The sequence below is a fragment of the Hyla sarda genome, chromosome 2 (assembly GCF_029499605.1).
Source record: "Hyla sarda isolate aHylSar1 chromosome 2, aHylSar1.hap1, whole genome shotgun sequence".
Classification (NCBI taxonomy): Eukaryota; Metazoa; Chordata; class Amphibia; order Anura; family Hylidae; genus Hyla; species Hyla sarda.
In genome coordinates this window covers 295282923-295308464 of record NC_079190.1, presented here as the reverse complement: position 1 = coordinate 295308464, position 25542 = coordinate 295282923, and the positions used below count along the sequence as shown (strand labels likewise).

General features: G+C 42.7%; 1 long non-coding RNA gene across 3 annotated transcripts; it reads right to left on the bottom strand.

Annotated features, from left to right (window-relative positions):
- Positions 1–633: 633 nt before the first annotated feature.
- Positions 634–23049, bottom strand: LOC130356272 (uncharacterized). 3 transcript variants are annotated; one of them, XR_008888826.1, is made up of 5 exons: positions 22910–23005; positions 4678–4766; positions 3233–3501; positions 2978–3123; positions 634–760 (listed from the first exon to the last, which is right to left on the bottom strand). It is a non-coding gene; the product is annotated as an uncharacterized LOC130356272 (long non-coding RNA). The 3 variants fall into 3 exon arrangements; XR_008888825.1 differs by having other exon boundaries at positions 2978–3501; positions 22958–23049; XR_008888824.1 differs by having other exon boundaries at positions 2978–3501.
- Positions 23050–25542: the final 2493 nt, after the last annotated feature.

Here is a 25542-nt window from a genome sequence, read left to right as displayed (position 1 = left end):
TGACCTATAGACTATGTACTAGTATAGTCCAACATGCTGGGAGTTGTAGTTTTGCAACAGATGGAGGCATCCCTGGTTGGGAAACACTGAGCTAGAGTCTGTTTCCTAACTGAGTGATTCCAACCCGTGTGCCTCCAGCTGTTGCAAAACTTGGGAAACACTGCTATAGTTTATTTTGCCATTTTCCGGGACTTGAAGGATTGGTTTGATAAATACCAGCCTCTGGAGAGGTGATAAGTTGTTGTTTCTCACTTGAGTACCCCTTTATGTAATAGTTGTTTATGGCGAACTTGTATATCTATACTGTGTGGGGTAATGTCATGTTGTATAATCACCCAAAGAATTGCAAGACCACATACCCAGGTACAGACAGTATATTATGAAGTACATAGCAAATCGTGGAACACCCATTTAATATACTAGAAAAGAATATAAGTCTGTCTATATCTGTGTAGTGTGGTATAAATGCAGAAATATGAGCATTCAAGCAAAAGAACAAAATTGGAACATTTCTCAACAAAACTGCTTATTGTCATAAAACGGAAATGGTATGATAAACTTTAATAATCTATTTTATGTCAAACACAAACAGGTACTATGACTGCAGGGCATCAGTCCTCAAAAAAAATTAAAAACCAAGGGCAGAGGAGGAACATCAGCTTCAGGAAGTGGGAGATGGAGTTGAAGGAACACCTCCTACCAGAGGCTCAGACATCCGGGAATGTGGCTACGAGTCCACATACATCCGAGGCAGAGAGATCTGGTGAGTAAAATTATATATTATATATATATATATATATATATATATATATATATATATATATATATGATTAATTATTACAATAATATTAATTAAGAAAACAATAAAATAAAAAGATAAAAAAAACCTCTATTAGAACTCCATTGTTATACAATAACTCTATTACTATATATTTGTGGTATTTTTTTCCCCACTAGCTCAATACTGATTCTTAAAGCATTTATGCCATTTGTAATGTTGGGACATGCAGATGTCAGGGAATCTAGTCTACCCCGTTGTTGTCCTATACTATAAGACCAAATAACGAAGTAGACCAAGCCCCCATAGAGATTAATTAAATAATTAACATAGAGCATAGCAGACAAAATGGCTGAACAACATATATTCCTCTACACAGACATGTAAACATTTTCTTTTCCACCAGTTGTCAGTCAGTCCTGCCTCATCATGCATCATAAACCAGGAGCTTGAGCTGACAATTTGTCTACCTAAACTTATGTTGAGAAATGGTCACATGATTGAAAGCCCGGAAGTAGAGTGATCTACGGCCACCCCTTTCCTTATTACGTAAGATGGCAGCGAGTCAAAGGAATGAGACACACTGTAATGTCAACTTTTAACATGTCCACACAACTCATCAATTTGTACTTTCTAATGATAGCAACGTGGATATTATGTAAATTACTCAGCTAAATTGTCTATTCCCTTACGTCCTAACCAGTAGCACAGATGGGGTATTCCACCCCCCGCGAACTGGTAGGACAGATGGAAGTTTTATTGAACCTAATTAAACAATCAGTAAAGACACACCCACAACACCCTGTATAAGTAAGAGGGTCATCCTCTGCTCCATTGTGTTTTTTTCTGTCCTCCCGGACAGTGGGACAGATGGTGACCCCCTTACTCCTGTTATATAATAGGAGGGGGGGGGGGGGGTTTCTTACTTGCAGTGAAGCCGTCTACGGCTATCCTAAGCTGAATGTGCCTGTTCTTGTCAGATCGCAGACTGCTGCCCGGCAAGTACGGGCATGGGAGACTGGCTGGCAATCCAAGGTGCTATTGAAAAAAAGAGCCAAAAGGATTGGGGAACTTCAAGCGCTCTCGGCACTTGAACCATATACTAAGTTTTTGCCAGATCGAGTGTTACTCAGATTCATGCCATCCTTTATACCTAAAGTTCCATCATTCCAAAATATTAATCAGGTTATATCCCTGCCAGTATTTTCTCCTCCTCCATCCTCCAATGAAGATAGTGCTCTTCATTGCCTCGAGATGTCTCCAGATCTATATAAGAAGATCTTTGGAGTTTCGGAAGGATGAAAATCTGCTAATTCTCTTTTCAGGACCCAAGTGAGGTCTTAAAGCTTCAAAGCCCTCCATCAGTAGATGGGTAAAAGATGCCATTCGTATTTCCATGGTATCCCAAGGTAAGGAGCCTCCTGAGTTTGTAAAAGCTCATTCCACCAGGTCTGTATCTACCTCCTTTGCGGAAAGGAGTCTTGTTCCCTTGGAACATATATGCAAAGCTGCTTCCTGGAGTTCACTCTCCACATTTATCACCCACTACAGACTTGACAGTAGATTGGCCGATTTCTCTTCATTGGGACGGACAGTATTATCTGCCGTCAGGCATGAGAGCCCTCCCTCATAGGGTTTCTGCTTGCCATTTCCCCATCTGTGCTACTGGTTAGGACGTAAGGGAATCGTTAATTTCTAACGATAATTTGTTTTCCCTTAGTCCTAACAGTAGCACAACTTTCCCTTCCTAGTTAAGTTATTTTCTTCTATTATTTGCCTTTAGTTCTTCTTGTTACTACACAATGGAGCAGAGGATGACCCTCTTACTTATACAGGGTGTTGTGGGTGTGTCTTTACTGATTGTTTAATTAGGTTCAATAAAACTTCCATCTGTCCTACCAGTTCGCGGGGGGTGGAATACCCCATCTGTGCTACTGTTAGGACTAAGGGTAAACAAATTATCGTTAGAAATTAACGATTGTGATAAAAAGCATGGTTAGATATTTGCAATGGTGTATATTGGTGGTGTATAATGGTGGTGTATAATGGTGTATAACATTTATAGGGTTAGATGACAAATATACACCAGTGCAATGACTTAATTGTTATATTGTTAATCCATAGGGAGAGTGTGTTGTGTATCGTGTAATGATCAACAACACAACTGCTTTCAGTCACTTGATTTTTATTTAAAAATACCTTTTTTTTTTTAGATCAACAAGGCCAGGCTTCATTGAGGAGTCACCGTGATAGTCCCCCACCATCACCTGTCCTGTCACAATCTGAGAGCCGGAGGGACGTTGAGGCAGAAGAAAATGCCACACATTCGGCCTTCTCGCCAGTGCCTGAGGAGGACATGGGCCAACCCCTGAGTTCAGCTGGCTGTTCACCACCTATCCCCAGTCCACCCAGTCCACTCTCCCAGCACCCCCATCTGTCCCAATGGACATGTACCTTAGGGTAGTCCATGAAAGGGACAGGTTGTCCAGGGAAAACAACAGGCACCTTGCAAGGGAGTTGTGAAGGTTGACTCGGACCATGCACCGGCTTCACCGTCGGCAGACTGACGACTTTCAAGTTATGTTGGCCCTGGTCAGCCAGCAGCACCTTCAGGCAACAGCACAGTTAAGGGTGGACCTCCTGACGGCGATTTCCTGAAACAGGCAATCACCTCCATTGGCTGACACCCTAAGCAACAACAGCAACGGGGCACCTTCACAAACCTAAGATTAAAGAAGCATTATTTTTAGGCTGGTTGACAGTTTTGTTATTTTAGAAATGTTTGCAGTGTTCAGGTTTATTGTATGACCTCTGTATTCTATTACCAAAGTTTCATGTTGACTTGCATATTGTAACCTTATACAAAATGGTGCCAAATCCTGCCTACAATACAAACAGGCAATTGGTATGTTGGCTGATTCTAGACAGCAGGCATACAAGGCAAAAAATGATGATTACAGTTGTTAGTTATTGCTACATTTGCATTCAAGGCTTTTGCCATCAAAATAATAAAAAACATTTTGGTAATAAAAAATTGATATCCTGTTGTGGTGTCTACATGATTGATGATAACTTTGATAACAGAGCACAGATTACAACAGTGCATGAAATGTGTATTGCAATAATACCTCTAATTTATTCCACAGGCAGACCATGACATTAAAAAAAGATTTTATGAGTCTCTGACTCAACAGTTGGAGAGGTGGGGTCCTGAGGCATTGTGATCCTGGGCCCCACTTTTCCAAATATTGAGCCAGAGCCATATTGTCTTTTTAAGTGTAATGGACCACCTGGGTATTAAAGTTAAAGGATTATTCCATCCAACAACATTTTATCCCCTATCCAAAGGCTAGGGGATAAGATGTCTGATCGCAGGGGGCCCACCCCTGCGATCTCCCTGCAGCAGCCTGCATAGAATGTGGGGCTGCATCACCATCTTCTGAAACCTCCGGGTTTCCGGTACCGGGGACGTGATGTCACGCCACGCCCCCTCCATTCAAGTATATGTGTGGGGGGGTAACAGCCACCACGCCACCTCCCATAGATATGAATGTAGGGGGCGTTCCGTGATGTCACATCCCTCCCCAGTACCAGAAACCTGGAGGTTTCCGAAACTGGTGACGCAGCCCCGCATTCTATGCGGGCTGCTGTAGGGAGATCGCGGGTGGTCCCAGCGGCGGGCCCCCGCAATCAGACATCTTATTCCCTATCCTTTGGGTAGGGAATAAAATGTTTTTGCCCAGAATACCCCTTTAAGGTACTAAAGCTATACATTTATTACACTGTGACTTTTAATATGCTGCTGGGATCTGTGCTCCATTTAATAGGGGTCACTTTAGTGTCAGATGCATTGTAAAGCACTACTGTCATTAAGAAAAAAAAAATTGTCATTTACTTACCACTGATTTGCTGAACTCCTTTACCACATAAATGGACGTCCTTGTTGTATCCACAAAAATGTCAATGTCCACTAAATATCCACTAAATCCTAAAAGAAGGAGGGAAAGATATAAATTAAATAGAAATTATTAGCATTATAAATGTAATGCTAGGAGGCTAATGGGAAAATTGACAGACTACTAATCTGTTTGATGGTGCTGTTATAGGGGTATTCCAGGCCAAAACTTTTTTATATATCAACTGGCTCCGGAAAGTTAAACAGATTTGTAAATTACTTCTGTTAAAAAATCTTAATCCTTCCAATAGTTATTAGCTTCTGAAGTTGAGTTGTTGTTGTTTTCTGTCTAACTGCTCTCTGATGACTCACGTCCTGGGAGCTGTGCAGTTCCTATGGGGATATTCTCCCATCATGCACAGCTCCCGGGATGTGACATCATCATTGAGCAGTTAGACAGAAAACTTCAGAAGCTAATAACTATTGGAAGGATTAAGATTTTTTAATAGAAGTAATTTACAAATCTGTTTAACTTTCCAGAGCCAGTTGATATATATATATAAAAAAAAGGTTTTGCCTGGAATACCCCTTTAACCCCTTAAGGACTCAGCCCATTTTGGCCTTAAGGACTCAGACAATTGAATTTTTACGTTTTCATTTTTTCCTCCTCGCCTTCTAAAAATCATAACTCTTTTATATTTTCATCCACAGACTAGTATGATGGCTTGTTTTTTGCGCAACCAGTTGTCCTTTGTAATGACATCACTCATTATATCATAAAATGTATGGCGCAACCAAAAAACACTATTTTTGTGGGGAAATTAAAACGAAAAACACAATTTTGCTAATTTTGGAAGGTTTCATTTTCACGCCGTACAATTTATGGTAAAAATGACGTGTGTTCTTTATTCTGAGGGTCAATACGATTAAAATGATACCCATTATTACATACGTTACTATTATTGTTGCGCTTAAAAAAAATCACAAACTTTTTAACCAAATTAGTACGTTTATAATCCTTTTATTTTGATGACCTTTTTCATTTTTCCGTATAAGCGGCGGTATGGGGGCTCATTTTTTGCGCCATGATCTGTACTTTTTTTTATATCACATTTGCATATAAAAAACTTTTAATACATTTTTTATAATTTTTTTTTTATAAAATATATTAAAAAAGTAGGAATTTTTTTTTTTTTTTGCGTTCACGCCGTTCACCGTACGGGATCATTAACATTTTATTTTAATAGTTTGGACATTTACGCATGCGGCGATACCAAATATGTCTATAAAAAAAAAATTACGCTTTTTGGGGGTAAAATAGGAAAAAACTGACGTTTTACTTTTTTATTGGGGGAGGGGATTTTTCACTTTTTTTTACACTTGAATAGTCCCCATAGGGGACTATTCATAGCAATACCATGATTGCTAATACTGATCTGTTCTATGTATAGGACATAGAACAGATCAGTGTTATCGGCCATCTTCTGCTCTGGTCTGCTCGATCACAGACCAGAGCAGGAGACGCCGGGAGCCGGACGGAGGAAGGAGAGGAGACCTCCGTGCGGCATTCTGAATGATCGGATCCCCGCAGCAGCGCTGCGGGCGATCCGATCATTCATTCAAATCGCGCACTGCCGCAGATGCCGGGATCTGTATTGATCCCAGCACCTGAGGGGTTAATGGCGGACACCCGCGAGATCGCGGGCGTCGGCCATTGCCGGCGGGTCCCTGGCTGCGATCAGCAGCCGGGATCAGCCGCGCATGACACGGGCATCGCTCCGATGCCCGCAGTTATGCACAGGACGTAAATGTACGTCCTGGTGCGTTAAGTACCACCGCACCAGGACGTACATTTACGTCCTGCGTCCTTAAGGGGTTAAGCTGTTCACTTTCTTAACTTTTCCAAACAACTGATAACACAACAGGATCTAACATTCCAACTTGTAACCATGAAGAACTGTAACTTTTAACTTGAACTGTAGATGAAACTCAACTCAAAACTAATTTGTGTTAAAGCTTATGGCAGGGTATGGCAGGGTATCCCAGCTTAGGCATGTTCACTTTTAGAAATGTCATCTGCTCCATGAGCTGAGGGGCCAGTTGTGAATGCTGTGGGCAGATAATGTTGCCAGTGACTGAAAATACCTGTTCACTTTGCACAGAGTTTGGGGGGCAGGATAGGAGCTCCTGGGCCACCATGGAGAGAGCAGGCCAAATTGCCCTCCTTTCATGCCAGTACTTGAGAGTATCAGCTGTAGGTGCCAGATGGGGTTCAGACAAATAACTTTTTACAGTCTCTGCAACCTTATCTCTGGGTATCCTTGAGGGTTGTCTGGTGTGTCCGACCAAGCTTTGCAAAGTTTCTGCCCAAAAGTCAGCAGCTGTTGATGAGTGTCCAGCAGTGTTTGTGAAGGGTGATGATGAGGACATTGCAGGCTCATCCTCCTCTTCTTCATCATCATCATCATCGTCGTCGTCCCTCTCTGACGGCACAACCAATTGTCTTTGCCTGTCACACACCCTGTTGATTAATTTCTCTCTCCAGCTGGTTAGGGAATTGGCTTGGAGTGCCATTTTGCCCTTAACCCCTTAACGACCAAGGACGTATATTTACGTCCTTGGCCGGCTCCCGCGATATAACGAGTGACCCCACGTCATATTGGGTCCGTCCCGGCACGTATCTGGGTCCGTCCCGCGCGCTATTAACCATTTAGACGTGGCGTTCAAAGTTGAATGCCGCATCTAAACCGAAAGTGAAAACTGCCCGACTGCTCAACGGGGCTGATCGGGACTACCGCAGTGAAAATGCGGTGTCCCGATCAGCTGGGACACGAGCAGAGGTCCTCTTACCTGCCTCCGGCGTGTCCCCTCGGCGATTGATTGCTCCAAGCCTGAGATTCAGGCTTGAGCAATCGACCACCGATAACGCTGATCATTGCAAAGCTGCAAAAAAAAACACTGCAAAAAAAGTGTAAGATTTAACCCCTTCCCTAATAAAAGTTCAAATCACCCCCCTTTTCCCATAAAAAAAACACCATGTAAATAAATTTAAATATAAACATATGTGGTATCGCCGAGTGCGTAAATGTCCGAACTATAAAAATATACTACCATTAATTAAACCGCACGGTCAATGGCGTACGCGCAAAAAAATTCCAAAGTCCAAAATAACTTATTTTTGGTCGCTTTTTATATCATGAAAAAATGAATACAAAGCGATCAAAAGGTTCGATCAATACAAAAATTGTACCGCTAAAAACTTCAGATCACGGCGCAAAAAATTGAGCCCTCATACCGCCCCATACCCGGAAAAATAAAAAAGTTATAGGGGTCAGAATATGACAATTTTCTATAACTACAACTCCCAGCATGCATGTTGGCTGTCGGTGACTGCTGAGAGTTGCAGTTTTGCAACAGCTGAAGGCACACTGAGTTAATTAGCAAACCAGTGTGTCTCCAGCTGTTGCATAACTACAATCCCCAGCATCCCCAGCCAAAGTAGTATGCCTCCAGCTGTTGCATAACTAAAAGACCCAGCATGCCCTTCTGCTGTCCGTACATGCTGGGGGTTGTAGCTTTTGCAACAGCTGAAGGCACACTGGTTGCAAAACACTAAGTTTGTTACCAAACTCGGTGTTTCACAGCCAGTGTGCCTCCAGCTGTTGCAAAACTACAACTCCCAGCATGCACTTATAGACTGTACATGCTGGGAGTTGTAGTTGTGCAACAGCTGGATGTTCCCCCCCCCCCCCCCAATGTGAATGTACAGGGTACACTCATATGGGCAGAGGTTTACAGTAAGTATCCGGCTGCAAGTTTGATCTGCGGCAAATTTTCTGCCGCAGCTCAAACTGCCAGCGAGAAACTACTGTGAACCCCGGCCCGTGTGACTGTACCCTAAAAGCACTACACTACACTAACACTAAATAAAATAAAAAGTAAAAAACACTACATATACACATACCCCTACACAGCCCCCCTCCCTAATACAAATGAAAAACGTCTGGTACGCCACGGTTTCCAAAACGGAGCCTCCAGCTGTTGCAAAACAACTACTCCCAGTATTACCAGACAGCCACTGACTGTCCAGGCATGCTGGGAGTTTTACAACAGCTGGAGGCCCCCTGTTTGGGAATCACTGGCATAGAATACCCCTATGTCCACCCCTATGCAATCCCTAATTTAGGCCTCAAATGCGCATGGTGCTCTCACTTTAGAGCCCTGTCGTATTTCAAGGCAACAGTTTAGGGCCACATATGGGGTATCGCTGTACTCGGGAGAAATTGTGTTACAAATTTTGGGGGGTATTTTCTGCTTTTACCCTTTTTAAAAATGTAAAATTTTTGGGAAAAGAAGCATTTTAGGTAAAAAAAAAATTTCTTTTTTTACATATGCAAAAGTCGTGAAACACCTTTGGGGTATTAAGGTTCACTTAACCCCTTGTTACATTCCCCGAGGGGTCTAGTTTCCAAAATAGTATGCCATGTGTTTTTTTTTTTTTGCTGTTATGGCACCATAGGGGCTTCCTAAATGCGGCATGCCCCCAGAGCAAAATTTGCTTTCAAAAAGCCAAATGTGACTCCTTCTCTTCTGAGACCTGTAGTGCGCCAGCAGAGCACTTTTCACCCCCATATGGGGTGTTTTCTGAATCGGGAGAAATTGGGCTTCAAATTTTGGGGGGTATTTTCTGCTTTAACCCTTTGTAAAAATGTAAATTTTTGGGGGAAACCAAGCATTTTAGGACATTTTTTTTTTTTTTTTTTTTTTTACATATGCAAAAGTTGTGAAACCCCTGTGGGGTATTTAGGTTCACTTTACCGCTTGTTACGTTCCCCAAGGGGTCTAGTTTCCAAAATGGTATGCCATGTGTTGTTTTTTTTTGCTGTCCTGGCACCATAGGGGCTTCCTAAATGCGGCATGCCCCCAGAGCAAAATTTCCTTCAAAAAAGCCAAATGTGACTCCTTCTCTTCTGAGACCTGTAGTGCGCCAGCAGAGCACTTTTCAGCACTGTTTTCTGAATAGGGAGAAATTGGGCTTCAAATTTTGGGGGGTAATTTCTGCTTTTACCCTTTTTAAAAATGTAAAACATTTGGGAAAACAAGCATTTTAGGGGAAAAAAAAACATGCAAGTGTAAAAAATTAAGATTGTGAATTTTCTCCTTCACTTTGCTGCTATTCCTGTGAAACACCTAAAGGGTTAAAACGCTGACTGAATGTCATTTTGAATACTTTGGGGGGTGCAGTTTTTATAATGGGGTAATTTATGGGGTATTTCTAATATGAAGACCCTTCAAATCCACTTCAAACCTGAACTGGTCCCTGAAAAAAAAGCGAGTTTCAAAATTTTGTGAAAAATTAGAAAATTGCTGCTGAACTTTGAAGCCCTCTGGTGTCTTCCAAAAGTAAAAACTCATCAATTTTATGATGCAAACATAAAGTAGACCTATTGTATATGTGAAAAAAATAATTATTTGGAATATCCATTTTCCTTACAAGCAGAGAGCTTCAAAGTTAGAAAAATGCTAAATTTTCAAATTTTTCATCAAATTTTGGGATTTTTCACCAAGAAAGGATGCAAGTTACCACAAAATGTTACCACTATGTTAAAGTAGAATATGTCACGAAAAATCAGAATGATAACTAAAATCATTCCAGAGTTATTAATGTTTAAAGTGACAGTGGTCAGAATTGCAAAAAATGGCCGAGTCCTTAAGGTGAAAAAGGGCTCAGTCCTTAAGGGGATAAAGGTGAAAACCTGTTTTTTTCTTTTTTTAAATCAACCGGTGCCAGAAAGTTAAACAGATTTATAAATTATTTCTATAAAAAAAAAATCTTAATCCTTCCTGTACTTATTAGCTGCTGAATACTATAGCGGAAATTATTTTCTTTTTGAAACACAGAACTGTCTGCTGACATCATGAGCACAGTGCTCTCTGTCCATTTTATGAACTGTCCAGAACAGCATATGTTTGCTATGGGGATTTCCTTTTACCCTGGACAGTTCCTAAAATGGACAGAGATGTCAGCAAAGAGCACTGTGCTCATGATGTCAGCAGACAGCTCTGTGTTTCAAACGGAAAAGAATTTCCACTGTAGTATTCAGCAGCTAATAAGTACAGGAAGGATTAAGATTTTTTAGAGGGGGATGACTTGAGCCAAGCTTGCATTTTCTTGACTTAGGTTTTCTGTGGCTGCACGAAAGGGACTTAGTACAGTCACCACCTGAGCTATTATTTTCCACTCCTCCCTGCTAAGTGGTCTGGTCACACTGATGACATGCTCATGTGACATTGCATGAATTGCTTTTTGTTGCTCCAGAATTATTTCAGGCATTTCCAGTGTAGAATTCCACCTGGTGCTTACATCCTGCTTTAGGCGGTGTTGAGGAAGACCTGCCTTAATCTGTTCCTGTCTGAAAATGTGACTGTCCTTGACACTTCTAGGAAAATGGCCTGCAATTTTCCTACAGGAGAGCTTTGTATTGTTCTCAGAGGTGTCATCTATGCCTTTACTACAAGATGGAGGACATGGGCAGAGCATCGGACACCAACAAATTTGCCATCCTGCAGTGCTTTCATCATATTGGCTGCCCCATCAGTTACCACAAACCCCATCTTCGGCTGTGTATTTGCCTGCTCCCCAAGCCACTCTGCCACCATTTTCTGTAAAGCATGTGTTATGTTATGTGAGCTGTGCCGCTCATGTAAAACCTCTGCATGCAGTAGGAATGAGTGGTGCCCCTGATTTGATTTTTCTACTACACCAGCTCCTGTGCTTCTTGGCCCTGATGTAATTTGGGCTGGTTCCATTACAATGGGCTGCCACCAGTGTGCTGTTAGTGATAAAAAGGCATGCTGCCCACTGGGAGCACTCCACAAGTCTCTGGTAAAATGTACTGACTGTCCTGTACCTTTCATTTACCATAAGGAGTGCAATAGCAAAAATTTGTTTTAATGAGAGTGCCCATTTAAAAATTATTACCCAATAACAGTAGTTTGGCCACTGCATGACAAAAATATTCTTGGCGTTCTGCCAGACCGACCTGGCTAATTTATGAAGAGGTAACAAACAGGCAGGGCCACCATCAGGGGGGTACAAGCCATACACCTGTTTGGGGCCCGGAGCTTCAGGGAGCCCGGACGTCCCTGGACCTTTTTTTATTTTTATTTTTTATTGGCTTGTTAGTGAGTGACTGCGACTGTCACTCACTTACCGCTCGGTGCCCGCCAGGATTATGACCGGGCCTCATAGTCCGGGGGGCCAGCACATGAAATTATCTATTTCTAGGATGCAGGCCCCTTAAGAATCATAGTAGGGCCGGACAGGCCAGTGGCTGATGGGAGTAGAGACGTCACATGCCCCGCGCAGGCACGCACGTCTACACAAATCTCCTGACCTGTCCCTGCCTACGTCCCTGCGCGATCTCCAGCATCCTTCCTGTCCAGCGCTCGGAGCAGCTGCAGCCTCACGTCGCTGCAATGATCCCCGGCATGGTAAGTAAAGCAGGGGGGAGATTATGTGGGTGATAAGAGGTGCAGGGGGGGGGTTTATGTGGGTGATAAGAGGTGCAGGGGGGGTTATGTGGGTGATAAAAGGTGCAGGGGAGTTATGTGAGTGATAAGAGGTGCAGGGGGTGTTACAGGGGTTATAAGAGGTGCATGGGGGGTTATGGAGGTGATGAGAGGTGCAGGGGGTTATGGGGGTGATGAGAGGTGCATGGGGGTTATGGGGATGATGAGGAGAGGTGCAGGGGGTTATAGTAGTGATGAGGAGAGGTTTGGTGGGGGGTTATGGGGGTGATGAGGACACAGAGGATAAGAGGGGGTGTATATGTATATATGATGTGTATGCATGTGTGGCAAGATTATATTCAGTGGGTACAGTGTGTGGCAGGATTATATTCAGGGGTACAGTGTGTGGTAGTATTATATTCAGAGGGTACAGTGTGTGGCAGTATTATATTCAGGGTACAGTGTGGGGCAACATTATATTCAGGTTACAGTGTGTGGCAGGATTATATTCAAGGTACAGTGTGAGGCAGTATTATATTCAGTGGATACAAAGTGGAGCAGCATTATATTCAGGGTACAGTGTGTGGCAGTATTATATTCAGTGAATACAGTGTGAGGCAGCATTATATTCAGTGGATACAGTGTGAGGCAGTGTTATATTCAGGGTACAGTGTGAGGGGCAGTATTATATTCAGGGGTACAGTGTGTGTGGCAGTATTATATTCAGGGGTACAGTGTGTGTGACAGTATTATATTCAGGGGTACAGTGTGGGGCAGGATTATATTCAGTGGATACAGTGTGTGGCAGTATTATATTCAGTGGGTACAGTGTGTGGCAGTATTATATTCAGGTTATAGTGTGTGGCAGGATTATATTCAGAGTACAGTGCGGGGCAGTATTTTATTTAGGGTACAGTGTGTGGCCGGATTATATTCAGTGGATACAGTGTGGGACGGCATTATATTCAGGTTACAGTGTGTGGCAGGATTATATTTAGTGGGTACAGTGTATAGCAGTATTATATTCAGGTTACAGTGTGGGGCAGTATTTTATTTAGGGTACACTTTCTGGCAAGGTTATAATGATTACTGTCTTCATGCAGAGGATGAGGATCTGCTGACAAAGTGAGGAGCCAATGATGTCTGGATGTCAGACTCTGCAGAGAAGATGGAGCTGGAGGAAGACCTGGTCTCTGGACCAGATGAAGAAGAAAAAATAACAGAAGATATCCCTCAAGTCAGAAGACTTCACTCAGGTCACTGATATCATTGTGTATTCTCATGACTGTCCCATCAGAACTGTAGTCACTTGTAACTTCTGCAGTGATGATGGGTAAAACTGTGTCCAATCTGTGTCTCTCCAGCTGTTACAAAACTACAACTCCCATTGTCAGAGGCTCTCCAGACATGATGGGAGTTTTAGCTTTCCAACAGCTGGAGAACCACTTCAACCGAGGTGATCGGTGGGGGTCTCAGCAGTCGGACCCCACCAAAAAATGGCCCAGGGGGGGGTGGGGGTTCAGGCAGGGGGGAGGGGTTGGGAGCCCCGAGGTAATTTTTTGCATCGGGCCCTGTGGTTTCTAGCTACACCTATGGGGGAAACTATTAACAGAGGGGCCTACCACAACTATGGGGGGAAACTATTAACAGAGGGGCCTACTCAAACTATATGGAGTCCCCTATATAGCTTGGGTAGGCCCCTCTGTTAATAGTTTCTTCCATATAGTTTGGGTAGGCCCCTCTGTTAAAGCAGTAGTCTGGTGAAAAATAACTGATTCCTCCATGTATCTCTTTGGGGTACATGGAGGGGCGTGTCAGCTGGCGCTCCGTGCTGGGTATGGCATGCTTCCCTTCCAGCTGGGGTGGGCAGGCCTTGAGCTGTGTGAGGGGCCCCGAAATTTCTGATGGCAGCCCTGTGTACATGTAAAGAGGATCAAAAAATAGGGACTTATATGAATAGTATTAATAGTATGTCCCCCCCCCCCACACACACACACACGCACACACACACACCTGTCAGATTGCTACACTTGTAAAGTTGTGTTTTTCCCTGGAAACTGTTACATTGCATTACTTTAGCATTTATATGGTGTGTATATTACTGTGGTTTTGAGTGGTTAAGCAACATGGTAGTGGGAAATGTCTACTTCATGAACCATGATGCTTGTAGGAGGTAGCAGAGGCAAATATAGAGAGACCTAAAGGTAGAAAATGATTTCTGCATGAGAATTGGATTGGAAGTATTTAAGTCCCTAAGTTTAGCATATATGTGGTGTACAGCGTTGTGTGCTACAATGTGTTACACTATGAGAGGAATTGTGCTGTCCTGAGCTAAATTGTGACCCAAGAGAATGCCTGCTGAAACAGCAGAATCAACAGAAAGCAGCATATTGCGTTAGGCCAAGGAAGATACAAGATGTATGAAGCTGTGAGCTTCTGGAGATGACAAGATTATTACTATGTAGGCTGTGGATTGCAGAGACTTGTGATTTCACTGACATACTACATCAGCATAAGCTATTTTCACATCATGACAGGGGGGAGACATGCAGGGGGTACAAAAGAACTGAGACTACAGCAGCTATTTTGCACTAGGTGTGCTTCAGAGGCCCGATGAAGCACAACTAGTGTGAAACAGCTGCTGTAGCCTCAGTTCTTTGCACCCCCTGCATGTCTCCCCCTGTCATGATGTGAAAATCGCTGATAAATAAAGAAGTCACGAAGATTGGGTGAGTCGCCGTCTCTTTATTCCTTTGTGATTTTGGATTTGTACATGATGAACTATATAGATTGAGCATCACCCCACTTCTATACATCTAGCAACTATATAGCACATATCACCTACAGAATTCCATTAGTGGCAATGCCGAACAATACCTATCTTTGTGCTACATCAGCATAGAGCTCTGTAAGACACTGTAAAACTCCAGTGAACTTATTTTTTGCAGCAAACTGCGACACAACACTCTGAGAAGCATATTCAGGTAAAGTATATCTGACTTAACAGAAGGACACTAGTCCGATCAGAGGTAAACACAAGATCCAGCATGAAGACGACCAGGTCCTCGTACAATTTAAAGGGGTACTCCGCCCCTAGACATCTTATCCCCTATCCAAAGGATAGGGGATAAGATGTCAGATTGCCGGGGTCCCGCTGCTGGGGACCCTGCTATCATTACTGCGCAGAGCGAGATCGCTGTGCACGTAATGACGGGCAATACAGGGGTCGGAGCATCGTTATATCACGGCTCCGCCCCTCGTGATGTCACGGCCCGCCCCCGTCAATACAAGTCTATGGGAGGGGGCGTGGCAGTCATCACGCCCCCTGGCATAGACTTGCATTAAGGGGACGGGCCGTGATGTCATGAGGGGCGGAGCCATGATGTCACGCTGCTCCGGCCCCTGTATCGCCCGTCATTACGCACAGAGTGAACTCGCTCTGTGCAGTAATGATGGCGGGGTGCCGCAGCGGCGATCCCCGGGGTCCCCAGCAGCGGGACCGCGGCAATCTAACATCTTATCCCCTATCCTTTGGATAGGGGATAAGATGCCAGGGGCGGAGTACCCCTTTAACCTTGCAAACCCCTTGACAATTATGTTGAAAAGCTGAACAATCCACAGAGTGGGACTGGGCTAGGCACAGGCTTAACTTGATTGAAGACAGGACTAATGTCTCCATATTGTTAGCTTATAGGTTTAGCTGACGTGTGATCATTAAAGAGCATCTGTAACATAAAATAGGCTTGTGAAGATGCTATTTAATCTAAATAGGTCTAAAAGTTTGCACCGAACTTTTTTTTCAAAGGGAAATAGCACCCAAAACTATAGTGTCCCTTGTTTCCTTTGGGAAATTCTACAGGTATGTGTGACTCTTGTTTTTCATAATGCTTCAATACATATGTATCACATCCAGTATACTTAGTTTTTGGATAGCAATAGCCTAAATCAGGATTCATTGACATGCTTCCTGTGAGTCAATGAAGAAAAATCTGTGTCACTGAAAAGAAGCACATGAACTTCCTATATCCTCTATGTTATTACATGGGCTGTTCCACACAGGCTCTCCACAATGGAGACAAAAACTTTTACCATTGTTGCTAATCAGGAATGGGCAGATTCTTGCCCCCAACTATGACTGCTGCCTGTATATAATATTGGAATATTAGAAGAATGATCACACAAGCAGAACCAGCAAGCATCAAAGGGATTGTCCCAACTCACTCCTTACGGGTATTCAGGCCAGCTTCTGCCTTTTTGCAGTGGCCAGAGGTGGTCGGAAAAGCTAAAAGCAGTGGAAGGAGGGAATATACAAAGTTTACATAACTCCCATTGACTTTAATGAAAATTAAACAAACGGTATAGCCCTGTGGTCTTCACAGTCTGCGTAACACCCATTCAAGTCAATGGGAGTTATGCAAATTGTGTAACTTCCCCACTTCGGCAGTTTTTGGCTTTCCCAGCCATCTCCAACTGCTGGAGAAAGCTTGGAGGAGTGAGCTGGGACAACTCCTTTAAAAGTGTTTTGCATAGGATGAAATCTAAAATATCAAGATGATGTCTGATCAAAAGCAGACAGAACACTGGAATTGTGTTAGGTATTTGTTATGGGGCCCCCTGGAGTTCTTTAAATTCTATCTCAAGATGTCAGCCTAGTGTGCCCAGTTCTTGTGGTCATACATTGTCAATAGCTTAGTGAAACCTAGATCCCCCTGTACATCGAGAGGCAGATGCATGATTCCTGCCCATATAACAGCCAATAAGAATCGGGTAAACATTCTGAGAAGGAGTTAAAAGAACACGAAGGGGTGCCATAACAAGTATATAAAGGAAATATCTAAGCACAGGAAGTTTTCATTTTAAATATATTTGATTACATTTTTGTTTTGCATGATCTAATAAAGAAAGATTTTTCCCAGGGTGCAATGCGGCCGAGACCTGAGTCACTAGTCAGCTGATGACAGGGTGTTAGCTGATGTCTGCTTCAATGGGTGGAGGGATCGCTTGCTGGGAGAGATATCAATCTGTAACTAATGCAACAGCTGTAGGCACCCTGATTGAAAACCACAGGTCTTTTGATTGGATGCCGCTCATTTATGTTTCAATGGGTGGGGTGGCTGATGTGTGGGAGGGAGGAAAATGGAATTATGGGATTTGTATGCAAAAAAGGAAAACTCAAACAGGAAATACCAGTTCACAGAAAGCTAGCCACAGTGTTATGGTAATCTCACAACATAGCCATTTAGCCCCAAGACAAGTGCAGATCCTTCCTAAGCATGTCCATTACTGTCTGGCAGGTACATACTAAAATCACCTTATGGTAGATAACCCCTTTAAGTCAGGGGAACTTCCCTTGGATATTTCTGGACAAGTTAAAATCCACCAGAAAAATAGTCTATTCCCTAAAAGTGACATAATATAGCAATTAAATATGCTCCTTAAAGGAGTAGTCTAGTGCAGACTATTCCAACTTCATTGAGCCTGGGCTGAAAAAAAAGTGAAAAAAACTTTCACTCACCTTCCTGCGTTCCCCCAGAGCTCCGCTACAGCTGATTGGTCCTTTGGTCCCATCTTCTGCAGGGATGTGGAAATTCTATAGCCCGACGCCCGGGACAAGTAGTTTTGGGCGCCGGGCAGGTGAATTGTTTATAGATTTAGCCCTGTATCGGGCTAGCAGGGACAGACCGACGTCGCCCTTAATTTTCTTTAATGCCGGTGTGAGGCGCAGGAGCCGATGGAAGTCTGCACCTCACACCGGCGCTCAGAGTGTATGGAGGCGGCGGCGGCCCCCAGCTGACTGCAGAGTCCCCTTATGTCCCCTTCTGGAGGATGGACGGAGCTCAGAAGACACAGCAGGGTGAGAGAAAGGACGTAAGACAGCTCGGCACACAGCTCCCCCCTCCCCCGCACACAGCTCTATCCCTCCCCCTCCCCTGTCTCCACAGGACCTAATCCACCACGGAGGCTGCATGTTTGCACGGGGAAAACACAGAGCAGGGGGGGGAGGGGAGAGGATGTCCGGTGTGAGGGGAGATTTTCAAACCCATGTAACCTCACACCGGCCGGGACTACAGCTCTGATGTCCACTCATGGCGGCTCAGGTGAGGAGACAGAGAATGCAGGCGACAGGAAGGGTGGTTGTATATGTAGGGTGTAAGTGTATGTGTGATGTGTATGTAATGTATAATGTGTGTATGATGTCTGTCTATGTGATGTGTATGTAATGTATGATGTGTGTATGATGTCTGTCTATGTGTGATGTGTATGTAATGTATAATGTGTGTATGATGTCTGTGTGTGATGTATATGTAATGTATAATGTGTGTATAATGTCTGTGTGTGATGTGTATGTAATGTATAATGTGTGTATGATGTCTGTGTGTGATGTGTATGTAATGTATAATGTGTGTATGATGTCTGTGTGATGTGTATGTAATGTATGATGTGTGTATAATGTCTGTGTGTGATGTGTATGTAATGTATGATGTGTGTATAATGTCTGTGTGTGATGTGTATGTAATGTATGATGTGTGTATGATGTGTATGTAATGTATAATGTGTGTATGATGTCTGTGTGTGATGTGTATGTAATGTATAACGTGTGTATGATGTCTGTCTATGTGAAATGTGTATGTAATGTATAAGGTGTGTATGATGTCTGTCTATGTGTGATGTGTATGTAATGTATAATAAGTGTATGATGTCTGTCTATGTGTGATGTGTATGTAATGTATGATGTGTGTATGATGTCTGTGTGTGATGTGTATGTAATGTATAATGTGTGTATGATGTCTGTGTGATGTGTATGTAATGTATGATGTGTGTATAATGTCTGTGTGTGATGTGTATGTAATGTATAATGTGTGTATGATGTCTGTGTGATGTGTATGTAATGTATGATGTGTATATGATGTCTGTCTATGTGTGATGTGTATGTAATGTATAATGTGTGTATGATGTCTGTCTATGTGTGATGTGTATGTAATGTATAATGTGTGTATGATGTCTGTCTATGTGTGATGTGTATGTAATGTATAATGTGTGTATGATGTCTGTCTATGTGTGATGTGTATGTAATGTATAATGTGTGTATGATGTCTGTCTATGTGTGATGTGTATGTAATGTATAATGTGTGTATGATGTCTGTCTATGTGTGATGTGTATGTAATGTATAATGTGTGTATGATGTCTGTCTATGTGTGATGTGTGTATGTAATGGATAATGTGTGTATGATGTCTGTCTATGTGTGATGTGTATGTAATGTATAATGTGTGTATGATGTCTGTCTATGTGTGATGTGTATGTAATGTATAATGTGTGTATGATGTCTGTCTGTGTGTGATGTGTGTGTAATGTATAATGTGTGTATGATGTCTATGTAATGTATAATGTGTGTATTATGTCTGTCTAAGTTTGTGTGTATGCATGTGATGTGTGATGTATGATGTGGGGGGGGCAGCGGTGGGTGTATGTATGATGTGTGCATATTTATGATGTATATGTATGGTGTGTGTGTGTGTGTGATGTGTGTGTGATGTGTGTATGTAATGTATGATGTGTGTGTGATGTCTGTCTAAGTGTGATGTGTGTATGTATATGATGTGGGGGGGGCAGCGGCGGGTGTATATAGGGTGATGTATGTCTATGTATGTGTGATGTGTGTATGTAATGTATGATGTGGGGGGGGGGGCACTGCCGCCGCCGCCAGTTGTGCCATCTAATTTTATTTTTAGTTGTTTCTGGTCACCCGCAGTAAATTGCACCCCCAGAATCCCGCCCCCTTCATACTCACCCGACGACCAAGAGCCCCACGGATGCACGCAAACACGCCCGAACCAAAACTACAACTTCCAGCATGTTGCACCATAACCTAATCTGTAGAACTATAAAGTGTAACATGCTGGGAGTTGTAGTTTTGGTTCGGGTCAGCTGCAGAGCCATAGGCTGCATCAGGGCATGCTGGGTGTTGTAGTTACTAACTGCAATTCCCAGTATTCTGTGACACAGCCTATGGCTCTGCAGCTGACACGGACCAAAACTACAACTCCCAGCATGTTACACAATAACCTTAACTGCACTACTATACAGTGCAACATGCTGCAACACCCACACAACCATAGGCTGTATCAGGGCATGCTGGGAGTTGTAGTTATCTACTAACTAAATGCAACTTCCAGCATTTTCTGGCATAAAATGCAGCACATAAACTGGAGAAGCAGCCCAGGCACAAGAGAGTTGGATTAGTCTGCACTAGACTACTCCTTTAAGAAAAGAATGGAGTCTTAACATATGATCAAGACACGATAGACATGTTTAGCAACTTCATAATCAAATTTGTTTGGCTTAGTCGTGTAAACAATAACACCATTTATTACACTCAGATATCAGAGACCAAGACAAAATGCACGCATTCCCTATGTTTTTCTGTCCACATATTATTTATAGTTGGATATGGAGACATCCTCAAAGTAACCAATGTGCTACCAGATAACAAATGCAAAAGCTTGTGACACTAAGTATGTCACTATTGTAGGAAATTTCCAGATTAGTGCCCCTAAAATCCTCTGGTCATAAATGATGCACTGTTATGGCAACCTGGTAATTGATCGCTAAATGTTACCCTCAATGTGCAAGAGCATGACCAATAGTAGTGAGAAACACTGACAAATGACACCAAACGGCCAATACTGAGTCCCTCAGAGAACTAGTGAAAACCAGACATAGTAACAGTCAGCATATAATTTTCCACCAGTACCCCACATTAGGGTAACACAAGGATGTATAGGAGAATGCATGGGCTGGAAGGCAGCTTAATCCAGGGAGAACAGATACCAGGATGATCACATTCTACAAAAAAAAAAAAAAAAACATTAAAAACAAACATCAAATTCCTTACCAATCTTGCCGCCATGGTTCAAGCTTATAGAGTCATAATATTCACAATGACTCTCAGTCCTAGATATTATTAGAAACAAGAAGCTGCTATCTAAAAAGGGTCCAGCAGGAAGACCTAAATAAACATGTATAACTCCCAGATAATTAACTAAAAAATAATACCTTATCAAAGTGACAAAAGGTGTGTGTGTGTGGGGGGGGGGGGGGAGATACTATGTAGCGTAGTGTTCTGTACGTCTTAGTTATAATATACTAGGTGCACACCTCAAGTGCTAAATATACATAATAAATCCAACAGTGTCAAAGACAGGGCACCAATTTGCCCATATAAGCCAAAATTCTGCTGCATAAGGTAAGTATCAAATCCATATAATCACCTACACATATATACATGGGTCAGAGTAGCCACTCCCACCTGCACAAATCTATGCATACATGCAGGTAATAATGAACAATAACCAAAGACACCAGTGTTGATGTGTACACACCCACACAGGTGTCTCCTTTAATAAGAAACCCAACACGTTTCTACCGCAGTTGCGCGGCATCCTCAGGGGTATCTATAATATCATATGTAATTTGTACGTGTAATATGCATAAGCAGATCAAATGAATCAATTCAAAACTGACAACGTCTAGGCTGCGTTATAGGGGTGGCAACCTATGATATCAGAGCTGCATTAAATGATAACCCCTCCTTTTATGACGCTTCACCGTGCATCTCCAGGATCAGTCAACCACAGATGGACAGGGAAACTGTTGAGATGTCCGGCATAGAGATACGGAGCAGCGCAAACCTGCTGTGGCATGGAGCCGGATTAACTAAATTTTTAATCCCCAATAGGGAACTTTACAATGCAAATGCATAGGCAGGCTTTGATAAAACATTTTCCATGGGATCTAAGGAAGGCTTCAGATGGCCCCTTGCTGCCGTGACAACCATTCATCATCCTAGGCTTCCATGGCAACTGACTGGACCCCCAAAATGGCCAGCACAAGTCTTTAAACCACATACATGCCACTGTCACAATTAATAGTGGCTTCTAGGTGGTTAAATTGCCTGCCAGAGGCTGCCAGCTGCTAGAAGCAAGGGGTATATGGAAAAATCCGCTCTGGAGACCGCTAATTATGCCTCTGCACATATTGGGCATACATGTGTTCCCAAAGACACAAAGGGGTTAAAAAGTTATTCCTGTCTAGACATTTATGGGATATCATCATGATATTGTATAAATGTCTAACAGATGTGAGACACAAATCTATTAGACATTTACAACATATCATGTTGTTATCCCATAAATGTCTGCCCCGACACAGTTGCAGCGTCGAAAAGTGGTCACAATGTCGAAAATAGTTGGGGAGGCTGTTTTACGCAGTTTGCAATTTAGTGTAGGGTCACATGTAACCGATCAGCTGCGGATCCACCGGTGACCTCACCCATAGTGTGCCTTCAGCTGTTAGAACAAACCCAAACACCCCCCGCCCCAGCCTGCTCACAGCCACTGCAATACGCCACTCCGAGCATACACACAGGGGCCCTGCGAGATGCTGCTTGTAGTCAGACATCGTGGAGTAGCCATGAAGTCTGTGTACACTATGAGTCGCCGCACGCATGCGCAATGTACTCGGACATCGCGGCTGCTCTGCGATGTCTGACTACAAGCGGCGTCTTGCAGGCCTCCTGCGTGTCTGCTCAGAGCGGAGTATTGCAGCTGTGAGCAGGCTGAGGGGCATTCGGGTTAGTTCTAACTGCTGGAGGCACACTATAAGTTGGGTAACCGGCGGGTGCCAGTGTAAAACACGCTGCGGGTCCCTTAAGTGTGACCCTACCCTTAATGTTGACATAAGTGGGAGTTGCACCACTAATGCACAGCGTACCACCAAAGACCATGGGGGAGATTTATCAAAACCTGTCCAAAGGAAAAGTTGCTGAGTTGCCCATAGCAACCAATCAGTTTGCTTCTTTCTTTTTTTCAGAGGCCTTTTCAAAAATGAAAGAAGCGATCTGATTGGTTGCTATGGGCAACTCAGCAACTTTTCCTCTGGGCAGATTTTAATAAATCTTATTCTATATTGTTTAGATAACTCCAGAGTTACAGAAAGATAGATGTGTGTTAAATCAACCAATCAGCAGACAGAGCCCTAGCTGCTGTAAACAAACACTGGACTGAACCATAAACTGGTGGGTAAAATAAAAGTGCAGGCCACCAGCAGAAAAATGCATAAATAAAAGAAAAAAGAAACAAGAGCAAGAAGACAAAATACTATCTTGTCTTTCATGTATGAATCACATAGCTGGTTTCTTTATCATTTTAACAGGTTTTTTTTGGGGGGGGGAGGGGGTCCACTGTTTATTTGTTTGTTGGACTAGGCGCAGTTGCTATGATGACTGTTATAATGCAGCGGCCATTTTATCCCCCAATTGTATGAAGATGATGCCGCTTCTCTTTGTGCCCTGTTTCTATGTTAGGTGGTCACAGAGGGTGCACAGGTTTGGACAGTGTTGGCACAGAGGTGAGCATTCCCATTATGGTTTGTACTGAATAGTATAGTCTAGGATACTGTTTTCCAAACAGTGCACCTCCAGCTGTTGCAAAACTACAAATCCCAGCATGCCTAGACAGCCAAAGTTGTAGTTTTGCAACAGCTGGAAGCACACTGGTTAGAAAACTCTGGTTTGGGATATGGAAACATACATTGCTTTAGTCTTTAGTTTGTTTGTGGTATTGTTGCTCAGATCCATTGAAGTGAATGGAGGGGAGTCCTAATAACATATGTACCGTAAAGACAGGTGATGTGCTGTAGAAAAAAAAAAGAAAGCAGGTATGTATGCTTTTTAAATCCTGTGGCACCAAAACACAATGGTTCTTTTCTTCTTTAATCTTTATATAGAAGAACATGTGAAAAATTGGAAGAGTGGTATACAGCTCTTTAAATACATACATATATATTGCTATCTAACGAATATATATGGAAATATAGATATGTATAAAGTGTAGTATACACTAAACATGTGTATCCCCTGGCTTTTATAACTGTAGAAAGAAACTATGCCGGAGCACCTCTCAATAACCTAACAGCTGATTGGTTGATGAAACAAAGAAGCCTTGGCTGGTGACATCACAATCGGGCTGGTGACATCATAATAGCAGATAGATTACTCAGCCAGATGCAAAGAGCAGTCTCTCATTCGCTCACTAGAGTTTAGCAACATTACATGTGAGAACTCACTGCCCATTGCCGTAGTTTTCTAGTGACTTTATCTACTTTGCCATTCTCATACAATAAAGGCAAAAAAGTAGTGGAGAAAGGAGAAAATGGGAAGAAAGGTGAGCAAAGACCTGGACAGTGAAAATAATATCGAGGAGCTGCCCAGTACAGCCAAGATACCAAGAAAGAAAAGGTTTATTGGCATTCCTGCAAAATATCTGTGCCTGGATGACCTGTAAAAGGAGGAAAACTTCCAGCAAGGAAGAGAAGTGTAAGAGACCACTCCGGACCGACAACATCCATCTGATCGACGGTACAGGTAGGACATCATGGTGAACTAGAATTGTCTATCATCTTCTTCTATATACTTCTCATTATCACAGGACTCCAGGTGTAATAGGCCAGATTGACTACTACAAGTGGGCCAAATTGAGTAATGCCACATTTATACACTTTTCTGGCACATTTCAAAAGGGGGCATGGTTTAAGAAAAAGTTGGTGTAACCTAAGATATGATATCATGTGACAAAAAATGCACCAGAATTCTGGAGTAAATTTCTGGCACAGTTTAAAAGGGGTTATCCAGGCTTAGAAAAACAAAGTCATCATCCAGAAACATTGTGGCAACTGTCCTTATGTAACATGCTCATTAGTTTAACGCCATTTGGAATTATGGTCGTTGTTATATAATATGTGCACTGACTACTATTCCATAGACTTTACAAATACTTCAATGTTTAAATCTCAATTTGGCCATATTTTTGTTATAGCCTAAGTCAATTAATATTTGGGGCTTCCTTAGACTGTCTGGTCTAAGTTTACACTATTTAAGAATTAGACAGTTTTAGTAAATCTGGGCCAATAATCTTAGTCTCATTGGAGCTGAACTTCTAGACATCCTGAGCCTCTGGTATAGGACATGCATATTGGTTTTATCATGTAGCCATAAGAACTTATCACTGTGCAAAAATAAAATCTGTATATTCTTTGTTAGAAATTATGTCCAGATCAAAGCATTTCTATCATCTCTTTTCCTAATGTTATAGCAGATATTTCCATTCTAATTTCCATTTCTTATGGTAAAAACATTTTCACTGAATGTGAGTCCTTTGGTTGTTATGTCAAGTTCCGTATGAAAGGGTGAGCATCACCATCAGGGAATTGCACTTCTGTCAGGGGCCCAGACAAATAAAGGGGCCCAACCTCTCCTGTGTTTAGTCACTTCTGGCCAGGGCAGACATCAGCAATTGGAC